The sequence below is a fragment of the Schistocerca cancellata genome, chromosome 4 (assembly GCF_023864275.1).
Source record: "Schistocerca cancellata isolate TAMUIC-IGC-003103 chromosome 4, iqSchCanc2.1, whole genome shotgun sequence".
Lineage (NCBI taxonomy): Eukaryota > Metazoa > Arthropoda > Insecta > Orthoptera > Acrididae > Schistocerca > Schistocerca cancellata.
Genome location: NC_064629.1, coordinates 317,687,889 through 317,701,084, shown reverse-complemented (window position 1 = coordinate 317,701,084; position 13,196 = coordinate 317,687,889).

Here is a 13,196-nt window from a genome sequence, read left to right as displayed (position 1 = left end):
ACAAGCGTCGTGGAACTTCCGATATTATCCACTGGGTCATAGGGCGAAGAAGAAATTCCTCACTTGGCAGTCGGCATGCGATTCCTCACCCCAGTTGAAGACAGAAGTGTATCTAGCGAAACCTAGTCCTGAACTAGCATGACCTTTGCACAGCTGCGGACCTGTCCTAGTAGCTCGCCAGCACGATAGCTCACCGTGTTCGGTCAGAGAGGCGCTAGCACTCTGTAATAAAAAACTGAGTAAAGGAATCAACGATCAACTTGAACGGATGTCCTGTGACGCCTGCCCAGACCAAACGCAACGAACGATGCCGAACCAGATGAAAAAGAAGAAAGGAAAAAGAAAATTAGCTCAGGGAGACAAGGCAATGCTGTGGGGAACGGAAATGCAGACTCGCTGACGTTAAGAGTTACGTTCGAGCCAACATTTTCTTTCAGTTAAAGCCTCAAATTTTATCTAGTTTACACCTCCACAATGCGGTGTCTTGTGTACGTATTTCTTTCTGTCACTGTTACCTTTATTTAAAAACTAAGACATAACATGAATTTCTTAAATATGCAGACGACCACATATTTAGTCCATGACTCAAATAAAGTCAATATAAAATAACTGTGGATACAGGAACATCGTCTATATCCGATGAGCTACACAAAACACAATAAGTAGACTACACTACATAGCACATCATGCTATGCGCAGTAACTCTATTCTGTACGTTTGACATCCAGGCTTATCCTCACAGAGCCTGTCACTTTAGAGAAGCTACCACCTTGCATTTGCAAACATTTCGCCATTCGTTGTATCATACTTTGCTAGACCCTACGCAACACACCTGCTTCCACCATTGCTGAAGCGGCGTGCTTTAGACGTACGACTACTGAAGAGGAGAGCCACATAAATAATTTGTCAAGCTCTTTATGTAATATTCTTACGTTTCAGAGGGTGCATTTGGATATTTGGATAAATCGTAGTTAAAGGCAAATAAAACTCAATGGCATATACATGTATTTTACCTCCAGTCAAGGCTGTGGCAACCAGCGCCGGCGTGTCTTCGAAGTGCAAGATTCACTGTTAGTTTAAGAAACACATCAGCTGAGCAAACGTATTCTGTCTGTTGCTAGACTAACGGAGAATTGGCAACATTATATAATACGTTTGGCAACTATGTGACCGTCAGTTTACTTCCAGGTGTAGTTCAGAATCATCGTGGTAAATCCACTCGATATTTTCTTGTCATTTAGATTAAATATTCCAATTTATTGCCACTTACGGGATGATATACACGGGTCCGCAGCTCGTGGTCGTGCGGTAGCGTTCTCGCTTCCCACGCCCCGGTCCCCGGGTTCGATTCCCGGCGGGGTCAGGGATTTTCTCTGCCTCGTGATGACTGGGTGTTGTGTGATGTCTTTAGGTTAATTAGGTTTAAGTAGTTCTAAGTTCTAGGGGACTGATGACCATAGCTGTTAAGTCCCATAGTGCTCAGAGCCATTTGAACCATTTGATATACAAGGAAGAGATGTCTATTCCAATAATATGTTACCTTAGTGGTAACATAATCGCCTTTCTAGCGGAAAACTGCGTTAATTTTATTTTCTGATGTCGCTGGAGATAAGACTTTTACCTGATCTGTGAAAGAGCCACTAGCAGGATGATCGACAATCTCTAAAAATATCTTAAGACAGTTTTTCCTCCATATGTTTTGTACCTATCTTCACTCTGTAGCCTGTAGATCTAAAGGTGAAGATCTTGCAGAATTGCACACTTGTTAATGCCCACTTTTTATGCTTCTGTCATACGTACTGACTTAATTGTGGCACTCAATAGTTTGTCAACTGGATATCGTTATGTATCTAAACTTACTGCTACAACTGCATACTTTCGTGGTAGTCCTGTGACGCTGCTTCACTATGTCTGTGGATTGTACGTAGACACAGACCGTTTCGAAAGTATGCATTATCCTGCTAACTCGTGACAATTTGGGATACGTTGTTTTCTTAAAAAGCCATTTTTCGTAATGTAATCATGATAGGTTGTAAATAGATGAGTTATTGCAGTGCATACCAAACAGCGTTTTCCGTTAATTCATCGAAGACAGCAGATAAACGTAAGACGTAAATAAATCAGTAGCAGTACAGTCTCATGCATCATCCAAACAAGCCTGACCGTGTTCAGACAATTTTTTGACTTAACGCCCCCAGACATTATGTTGGTAACAATTAGTCTCCTTGTATAATATGCTGTGTTGACTGACAGTAAGGCTGTGCAGTTCAGCATGACGATAAAGCAAAGGGACTCTCGAATTTTGTCACCGACAGTACCACTAAGAAAAGAGAGACTGAAGACGTCTGCAACAACTGGATTAGTATTATCGACAACGTTTTTAATTGTTATTATGCTCACTTCATCACTACCTACTGCCTCAGAAGAGATTCTCAAACACATTTAATGAAAAATTTATCCGTCCAGAACGTCCTTCCTCGTGGATGAAAATTAATCGCAGCTTGATAATGAGTGTTGTTGAGAAAAAATAGATTAGTTCATCTGCAGAGGCTTGAAAAACAGCATCACAGTATTTTTTCAGAGTGCTGTGGGATTCGACACGTTAGATACAATACCTGATTATGGTAACGCCCATGTTTTGCCCGTTATTGTTTAGCAGCATCCGTTATAACTGATATAGACTGAAGAGCCAAGGAAACTGGTACACCTGCCCAATAGCATGTAGAGTCCGGCGAGCACGCAGATGTGCCGCAACACGACGTGGCACAGACTCGACTAATGTCTGAATTAGTGCTGAGGGAACTGACACCATGAATCCTGCAGGGCTGTCCATAAATCCGCAAGAGTACGAGGGGATGAAGATCTCTTCTGTACAGCACAGTTGCAAGGCATCCCAGAGATGCTCAGCAATGTTCATGTCTAGGGAGTCTGGTGGCCAGTGAAAGTGTTTAAACTCAGAAGAGTGTTCTTGGGGTCACTCCGTATCAATTCTGGGCGTGTGAGGTGTCGCATTGTCCTGCTGGAATTACCCAAGTTCGTCGGAATGCACAATGAACATGAATTGATGAAGGTGATCAGACAGGATGCGTGCGTACGTCTCACCCGTCAGAATCGTATGTAGAGGTATCAGGAGTCCCTTATCACTCCAACTGCACAAACCCCACATCATTGAAGAGCCTTCACCAGCTCGAACAGCTCCCTGCTCACACGCAGGGTCCATGGATTCATGAGATTGTCTCCATATCTGTACACGTCCATCCGCTCGATACAATTTGAAACGAGACTCGTCCCACCAGGCAACTGGTTTGCAGTCATCAACAGTCCAATGTCAGTGCTGACGGGCCCAGGCGACGCGTAAAGCTTCTGTTACGTTGAACTATTGTCTTCAGTCGTCGTTGGTCCCGTTCTTGCATGATCTTTTTCCAGTCGCAGCGATGTCAGAGATTTGATGTTCTACCGGTTTCCTAATATTCACTTTACACTCGTGAAATGGTCGTACTGGAAAATCGCCTCTTAATCGCTATCTCGGACATGATGTGCCGTCGTAACTGCTGTCTGCTTCACGTCTTCTGTGCAGCGAGCTACCATAATTTAAGTATTAACTGTATTTTTCTTACTTGTCACTTCTTCTTCCGTGTGTATTTGCTTTTAGGAAGCTTTAATTGTCGGGTGCTATTAATAGTGTTCCATAGATTTCGTGTTTGTTTTGAATACAGTCAGAGTCCCTTTAGTCAGCCATAGTGCCAGTAGAGTCAGTGTCGTCGTAGCTGCCGTCTGCTTCACGTCTGCTGTGCAGCGAGCTACCATAATTTAAGTATTAACTGTATTTTTCTTACTTGTCACTTCTTCTTCCGTGTGTATTTGCTTTTAGGAAGCTTTAATTGTCGGGTGCTATTAATAGTGTTCCATAGATTTCGTGTTTGTTTTGAATACAGTCAGAGTCCCTTTAGTCAACCATAGTGCCAGTAGTGCTAGTGTTTGTTTTCAATACAGTCCAGAGACAGGTAGTGCTATTTTCATTGTTTTTTTACAAGAAGTGGCTAGCAACCACAGTTTAGGGAATAAACAGCTTCCTTTAGTGAATTAGCAGTCTAGTTAAAGGTTGATTAACTCTCTTCAGTAAATTGATTCCTTAGGATGGATAGGATGTGTGACTGCTGTGTACGGACGCAGGAGGAGCTGGCCACTGTTCGCGAACAGCTGAGCGTGTTGATGGCCGCGGTCGCCGTCTTCAGGCTGCTGCCTCGGAGTGTAGCGGCAGTGGGGAGTCTGGTGCGTCGCAAGGTACACCCCAGGTGTTACATGCTTCACCCACTCTCCCTGCTGTCGAGACATCTTCGCGGGTAGCGGGCGCGGTTGGGCCACCCTCTCCCCAAGGGGAGTGGCGGGTTCAGCGGCGTTCGCGGCGCACGAGGCGGAGGGTCAATGTGGAGGCTGGCCGTGTGGCATCGCCCGCTCTGCCTGTGAGTGGACATGTGGCTGCTCCTTCAGCAAGGTCCGAGCAGGCACACGGGGGGAGGGGTTTATTAGTTACTGGGAGCTCCAACGTTAGGCGGATGATGGAGCTCCTTAGGGAAATAGCGGGAAGGTCGGGGAAGAAGGCCAGTGTTCACTCTGTCTGCTTGCCGGGGGGTCTCATCCGAGATGTGGAGGAGGCCCTACCGGCGGCGATAGAGAGCACTGGGTGCACCCGACTGCAAATTGTTGCTCATGTCGGCACCAATGACTCCTGCCGTCTGGGTTCAGAAGTCATCCTCAGTTCGTACAGGCGGTTGGCGGAATTAGTGAAGGCGGAAAGCCTCGCTCGTGGGGTAGAATCAGAGCTAAATATTTGTAGTATTGTTCCCAGAACAGATCGCGGTCCTCTGGTTTGGAGCCGAGTGGAAGGCTTGAACCAGAGGCTCAGACGATTCTGCGGAGATCTGGGGTGCAAATTTCTCGACCTCCGTTATCGGGTGGAGAAATGTAGGGTCCCCCTGAATAGGTCAGGCGTTCACTACACGCCGGAAGCGGCTACAAGGGGAGCGGAGTACGTGTGGAGTGCACATGGGGGTTTTTTAGGTTAGAGAATCCCCTCCCTAGGCCCGACAAGACGCCTCCGGAAACACGGCAAGGTAGGAGTAGGCAAAATGCAACAGGGAATAACAATATTAATGTGCTAATACACTCCTGGAAATGGAAAAAAGAACACATTGACACCGGTGTGTCAGACCCACCATACTTGCTCCGGACACTGCGAGAGGGCTGTACAAGCAATGATCACACGCACGGCACAGCGGACACACCAGGAACCGCGGTGTTGGCCGTCGAATGGCGCTAGCTGCGCAGCATTTGTGCACCGCCGCCGTCAGTGTCAGCCAGTTTGCCGTGGCATACGGAGCTCCTTCGCAGTCTTTAACACTGGTAGCATGCCGCGACAGCGTGGACGTGAACCGTATGTGCAGTTGACGGACTTTGAGCGAGGGCGTATAGTGGGCATGCGGGAGGCCGGGTGGACGTACCGCCTTATTGCTCAACACGTGGGGCGTGAGGTCTCCACAGTACATCGATGTTGTCGCCAGTGGTCGGCGGAAGGTGCACGTGCCCGTCGACCTGGGACCGGACCGCAGCGACGCACGGATGCACGCCAAGACCGTAGGATCCTACGCAGTGCCGTAGGGGACCGCACCGCCACTTCCCAGCAAATTAGGGACACTGTTGCTCCTGGGGTATCGGCGAGGACCATTCGCAACCGTCTCCATGAAGCTGGGCTACGGTCCCGCACACCGTTAGGCCGTCTTCCGCTCACGCCCCAACATCGTGCAGCCCGCCTCCAGTGGTGTCGCGACAGGCGTGAATGGAGGGACGAATGGAGACGTGTCGTCTTCAGCGATGAGAGTCGCTTCTGCCTTGGTGCCAATGATGGTCGTATGCGTGTTTGGCGCCGTGCAGGTGAGCGCCACAATCAGGACTGCATACGACCGAGGCACACAGGGCCAATACCCGGCGTCATGGTGTGGGGAGCCATCTCCTACACTGGCCGTACACCACTGGTGATCGTCGAGGGGACACTGAATAGTGCACGGTACATCCAAACCGTCATCGAACCCATCGTTCTACCATTCCTAGACCGGCAAGGGAACTTGCTGTTCCAACAGGACAATGCACGTCCGCATGTATCCCGTGCCACCCAACGTGCTCTAGAAGGTGTAAGTCAACTACCCTGGCCAGCAAGATCTCCGGATCTGTCCCCCATTGAGCATGTTTGGGACTGGATGAAGCGTCGTCTCACGCGGTCTGCACGTCCAGCACGAACGCTGGTCCAACTGAGGCGCCAGGTGGAAATGGCATGGCAAGCCGTTCCACAGGACTACATCCAGCATCTCTACGATCGTCTCCATGGGAGAATAGCAGCCTGCATTGCTGCGAAAGGTGGATATACACTGTACTAGTGCCGACATTGTGCATGCTCTGTTGCCTGTGTCTATGTGCCTGTGGTTCTGTCAGTGTGATCATGTGATGTATCTGACCCCAGGAATGTGTCAATAAAGTTTCCCCTTCCTGGGACAATGAATTCACGGTGTTCTTATTTCAATTTCCAAGAGTGTAGTAAACTGCAGGAGCGTCTATAGAAAGGTCCCAGAACTGCTCTCATTAATAAACGGTCACAACGCCCATATAGTACTAGGGACAGAAAGTTGGCTGAAACCAGACGTAAACAGTAATGAAATGGTAAACTCAGATTGGAATGTATACCGCAGAGACAGGCTGGACAGTGAAGGGGGAGGCGTGTTTATAGCGATAAGAAATGCAGTAGTATCGAAGGAAATTGACGGAGATCCGAAATGTGAAATAACTTGGGTGAAGGTAACGGTTAAAGCAGGCTCAGACATGGTAATTGGATGTCTCTATAGGCGCCCTGGCTCAGCAACTGTTGTTGCTGAGCACCTGAAGGAAAATTTGGAAAATATTTCGAGTAGATTTCCCCACCAAGTTATAGTTCTGGGTAGAGATTTTAATTTGCTGGATATAGACTGGGAGACTCAAACGTTCATAACGGGTGGCAGGGACAAAGAATCCAGTGAGATTTTTTTAAGTGCTTTATCTGAAAACTACCTTGAGCAGTTAAACAGAGAACCGACTCGTGGCGATAACATATTAGACCTTCTGGTGACAAACAGACCCGAACTATTTGAAAAAGTTAACGCAGAACAGGGAATCAGCGATCATAAAGCGGTTAAGGCATCGATGATTTCAGCCGTAAATAGGAATATTAAAAAGGGTAGGAAGATTTTTCTGTTTAGAAAAAGTGACAAAAAGCAGATTTCAGAATACCTGCTGGCTCAACATAAAAGTTTTGTCTGATGTACAGATAGTGTTGAGGATCAGTGGACAAAGTTCAAAACCGTCGTACATTATGCGTTAGATGAGTATATGCCAAGCAAGATCGTAAGAGATGGAAAAGAGTCACCGTGGTACAACAACCGAGTTAGAAAACTGCTGCGGAAGCAAAGGGAACTTCACAGCAAAAATAAACATAGCCAAATCCTTGCAGACAAACAAAAATTACGTGAAGCGAAATGTAGTGTGAGGAGGGCTATGCGAGAGGCGTTCAATGAATTCGAAAGTAAAGTTCTATGTACTGACTTGGCAGAAAATCCTAAGAAATTTTGGTTTTATGTCAAAGCGGTAGGTGGATCAAAACAAAATGTCCAGACACTCTGTGACCAAAATGGTACTGAAACAGAGGATGACAGACTAAAGGCCGAAATACTAAATGTCTTTTTCCCAAGTTGTTTCACAGAGGAAGATTGCACTATAGTTCCTTCTCTAGATTGTCGCACAGATGACAAAATGGTAGATATCGAAATAGACGACAGAGGGATAGAGAAACAATTAAAATCGCTCAAAAGAGGAAAGGCCTCTGGACCTGATGGGATACCAGTTCAATTTTACACAGGGTACGCGAATGAACTTGCCCCCCTTCTTGCAACGGTGTACCGTAGGTCTCTAGAAGAGCGTAGCGTTCCAAAGGATTGGAAAAGGGCACAGGTCATCCCCGTTTTCAAGAAGGGACGTCGAACAGATGTGCAGAACTATAGACCTATATCTCTAACGTCGATCAGTTGTAGAATTTTGGAACACGTATTGTGTTCGAGTATAATGACTTTTCTGGAGACTAGAAATCTACTCTGTAGGAATCAGCATGGGTTTCGAAAAAGACGGTCATGTGAAACCCAGCTCGCGCTATTCGTCCACGAGACTCAGAGGGCCATAGACACGGGTTCACAGGTAGATGCCGTGTTTCTTGACTTCCGCAAGGCGTTCGATACAGTTCCCCACAGTCGTTTAATGAACAAAGTAAGAGCATATGGACTATCAGACCAATTGTGTGATTGGATTGAGGAGTTCCTAGATAACAGGACGCAGCATGTCATTCTCAATGGAGAGAAGTCTTCCGAAGTAAGAGTGATTTCAGGTGTGCCGCAGGGGAGTGTCATAGGACCGTTGCTATTCACAATATACATAAATGACCTGGTGGATGACATCGGAAGTTCACTGAGGCTTTTTGCAGATGATGCTGTGGTGTATCGAGACGTTGTAACAATGGAAAATTGTACTGAAATGCAGGAGGATCTGCAGCGAATTGACGCATGGTGCAGGGAATGGCAGTTGAATCTCAATGTAGACAAGTGTAATGTGCTGCGAATACACAGAAAGATAGATCCTTTATCATTTAGCTACAAAATAGCAGGTCAGCAACTGGAAGCAGTCAATACCATAAATTATCTGGGAGTACGCATTAGGAGTGATTTTAAATGGAATGATCATATAATGTTGATCGTCGGTAAAGCAGATGCCAGACTGAGATTCATTGGAAGAATCCTAAGGAAATGCAATCCGAAAACAAAGGAAGTAGGTTAGAGTACGCTTGTTCGCGCACTGCTTGAATACTGCTCAGCAGTGCGGGATCCGTACCAGATAGGGTTGATAGAAGATATAGAGAAGATCCAACGGAGAGCAGCGCGCTTCCTTAGAGGATCATTTAGTTATCGCGAAAGCGTTACAGAGATGATAGATAAACTCCAGTGGAAGACTCTGCAGGAGAGACGCTCAGTAGCTCGGTACAGGCTTTGGAGAACATACCTTCACCGAAGAGTCAAGCAGTATATTGCTCCCTGCTACGTATATCTCGCGAAGAGACCATGAGGATAAAATCAGAGAGATTAGAGCCCACACAGAGGCATACCGACAATCCTTCTTTCCACGAACAATACGAGACTGGAATAGAAGAGAGAACCGATAGAGGTACTCAAGGTACCCTCCGCCACACACCGTCAGGTGGCTTGTGGAGTATGGATGTAGATGTAGATGTAGATGTGTCCCATCGCTCGTGCGCTGTCTATAACACCACGTTCAAACTCACTTAAATCTTGATAACCAGCCATTGTAACTAGCAGTAATCGATCTAACAACCGCGCCAGACACTTGTTGTCTTATATAGGGGTTGCCCAACGTAGCGCCGTATTCTGCCTGTTTATACGAGGGTAAGTCAATTATTATCCACAAAGTATTTATAAAATTTTATTGTAATCATTTAGGAAACTTACAACAGCATCATTTTGCGACATAGTCTCTTTGCGTTTCAACACACTTGATCCATCGTTGTACAAGCTTCCTGATGTCCTCATAAAAGAAGGTTCTCGGTTGAGCTGCGAGCCAGGAATTCACCGCTACTTTCACTTCAAATTGACGGCCCCTTAATGCCTGTTTGTGTGGACCAAAGGGGAAAGATCAGGACTATATGGAGAATGATCCAGTACTTCAAATTTGAGTTTCTGGAGCGTTTCAGCAGTGTGGGCAGCAGTATGCGGACGGGCAATGTCGCGCAACAGCGCAACACCTTTCGACAGCAATCCTCGGCGTTTGCTTCGAATTGCAGGCTTTAGCCTTGCAGTAAGCATCTGAATGTAATGTACACTCTTTATTGCTGTGCTCCTTTCCCCACAATGTTCCAGTACTGGACCTCGTACGTCCCAAAAAACCGTAACTAAGAAGTTGCCCCCTTCGTTACCATACCGATCAAAATGTGTTTTGCAGATGGCTAGGTGCGTTTGTTTATCCAACTGTGTGAGTTGTTTTGGAACCCATCTTGCACAAACTTTAAGAAACCCAAGTCTGTTGTGGATGAATTCGTAGGCAGAACCGTGACTAATTTGCAGACGATGTGCTACATCCTCAATACTTAATCGTCTGTCTTTGCGGCTCCTTTCTTTCATCCTTATATACAGGAGTAAACTGCACTTTTTCCAGACGCTTGGCAGTTTGAGCTGGGCGAGAGATCCGCGATAAATTCAAGCAAGTAAAGTTCAAAATGGTTCAAATGGCTCTGAGCACTATGGGACTTAACATCTGAGGTCATCAGTCTCCTGTAACTTAAAACTACTTAAACCTAACTAACCTAAGGACATCACACACATCCATGCCCGAGGCAGGATTCGAACCTGCGACCGCAGCGGTCGCGCGGATTCAGACTGAAGCGGTCACGGCGGCCAGCTCTAAGGGAATCATTTCACGTGAACGCTCAATGGTTTCTTCATTTGTGGCTGTATACGGTCGTCTGGCTCCTTCGTCGTGCATAACACTTGTGCGACCATTTCAGAATTTTCAATCCATTCGTAGACGCTCCGTTGTGGCAAAACACTGTTCCCGTACTGTACCGGAAGTCTTCGACGATTTCGGCCCCTGATACGCCTTCCGACCACAGAAAACGGATTATCGAACGTTGCTCTTCTTTGGTGCAAATAGACAGCGGAGCAGCCATTGGTTAACAGCACGGCAGCGATAACGAAAGTAACATAGTAGCTTGAAAATTACAAAGATATAACAACAAATAAACAAAGCATGCGTCATCAACGTAAACCGACAGTAGTACCAGTAGTACCAAAATAAACAAAAATATAACTAAATTGCAGATAATAATTGACTTACCCTTGTATATCTCTGCATTTGAATACGCATGCCAGTACCAGTTTCTTTGTCCCTTCAATATAGTTCAGGCGTTATATTTCGCTTAAATCTTCTATTTGCAGAATCATGTTCATTCGTTATCTGGCCATAAACTATTTTCATTTAAAATAACACTGCAGATCAATACGATTTTAATATTCGTGTCAACAAGATAAAAATAATGACACTAATGGAAAATATCCCAGTAAAAACAAAAATATTTGTGATGCAGTTTGTCACGAGAGTATTGAGTAATCCACTAAATTTCGGGCAAGCAGCCATGCAGATTGCTACTCACTGATATTTCGATCGGGTTTCTCCCAGACACCCTTCCAAGAGACACGACTTTTTTTAACCATACTTTTCATGTATAGATGGAGCGGGTCGTTCAAGTTCTGAGTATTTGTAGAACACATCTTCTCAGCCAAATACGAGGCAAGATGGTAATAGCGGCAGAAAGAGTCCCGACTGGGAGTATTAGGGAGAAAATTTACGTTACAACCAAGATAAATCTCCCGAAAACTTTTGCCACAACTGGAGAACATTTTTAAAATAAATACTGGTTCAATTTGTCCCAGACAAGAAACTGGAAGCCCTGTATATGTGTAATTGTATTTTTGTGGGTGCGTCAGCAGTAAAGTAAACGACATACTTCACATCTGTGCTTCACCTAAGTTGGTGCCGATCACAGTCGTCGCCATTGGGCGTCTCTGTGCCAAAATCGGCCTCGGTGTGACTCCTCGAGCAGTCTAAAACAATTAAGTGCGCCTAGAGATGCACATAGAGAACGCGGGTTATCTTACCGAACAGGTGTAGTAGTAAAAGAACGTTTTGAATGTCGCATGACCGATGCCTGCTCTGCAAACTTCTAAAACGATTATTACTAGGTAAAAAAATTGATTCTTTCGCTTCTCATAAAGTCACTCGTCAGTTTTATGATGAACTAGACATCTCTTCATTAATGGTCATAGCTACTGCGATGTTACGAAATTAAGGAACCCATCATACCAAATTCGGGTAGCTGGTTTTTCACCTTCTAAACTGCAACAAACACTCTGTACTACACAGTAAAGGTGAATACACAATTATCATTTGAGGATTCACCAAATCAGTCGGCAACGGGTCGTTGTAAAGTTGTAGACACACACCGAGAGAAGAATCCAGATAGTCTGCGGTCACGCAGGACCGTCAGTGTGCATCTATTCGCAGTCCAAAGAACTGTCCATGTGATGTCCTTAAGAGGAGTAACCACGTTAGGAGGCTGTTTGACACAGATTTCTTAGAATTTTTTGGGTGGGAAGAATTAATTAGAATTTAATCAAATTTTTACATCATTTCATTCATATTTCTAACAGTTTTTGTGAATTTTTTTGAATATTTTCAGCCAAAAATAACAAAGTTACGCTGTGATGTCCGCTGAAGATTGTGAGTACAGTTCTCCAATTGCGTGCAGTGCAGCCATTCCGATTGTCATCTGAAATCAAAAAAGTTTTGATTTTACATTAATAACTTATTTTCTAAGAATGTGAACCTCAACGCAGGAGAAAATAATGGAAAATTAAAAATTTTGCAGGCATTGGAATAATTTACTTCGATTTTCACAATTGTTTTCTCTAATTATGCAAAGAAAAATATCTTTAAAATCATGATATCATCTCACAAGTTGGTTCATATAATTCGTAATTTTATAAAGAATCATACTATCAATTTTCATAATGATAGGCTCTATAGTTTTTGACTTAGACTGCACGCAAGTGTGAAAAAAGTCATTTCGAGATAAACGCACCTGAAAAATAAATTCTCGGAATCTAGAAATTCAAGGAAGTTAACAATAATGTAAAATGCTTACCGATTAATCTGCAATTCCAGCAACATATTGTAATCCTCCTTCTTCCTCATTGGCTTCGTTTCGCGCTTGCAGCAGTGCTTTCCGAGCTTTCCGACTTTCCCTCGATTCCAACTAAGTACGTCGATGCTGCCGACTCACGCGCTGGTTATCCGTTTGTTAGGCATAATTGAAGGTTTGCGTGCCTACTACAATTCCTGCCTCGTTCATGACCATCAGAAGGGATGAATTTCCTTCTTTGACTAAGCCCGCTGCTAAATACGATGCCAATTCAACGACTTTTAGTCCGGAGTGCAAGTGTTAAGGAGCTAATCGCCAAATAGTGGAATTAAAACTTTCATTCGCATTTTGTGTGTGCGCA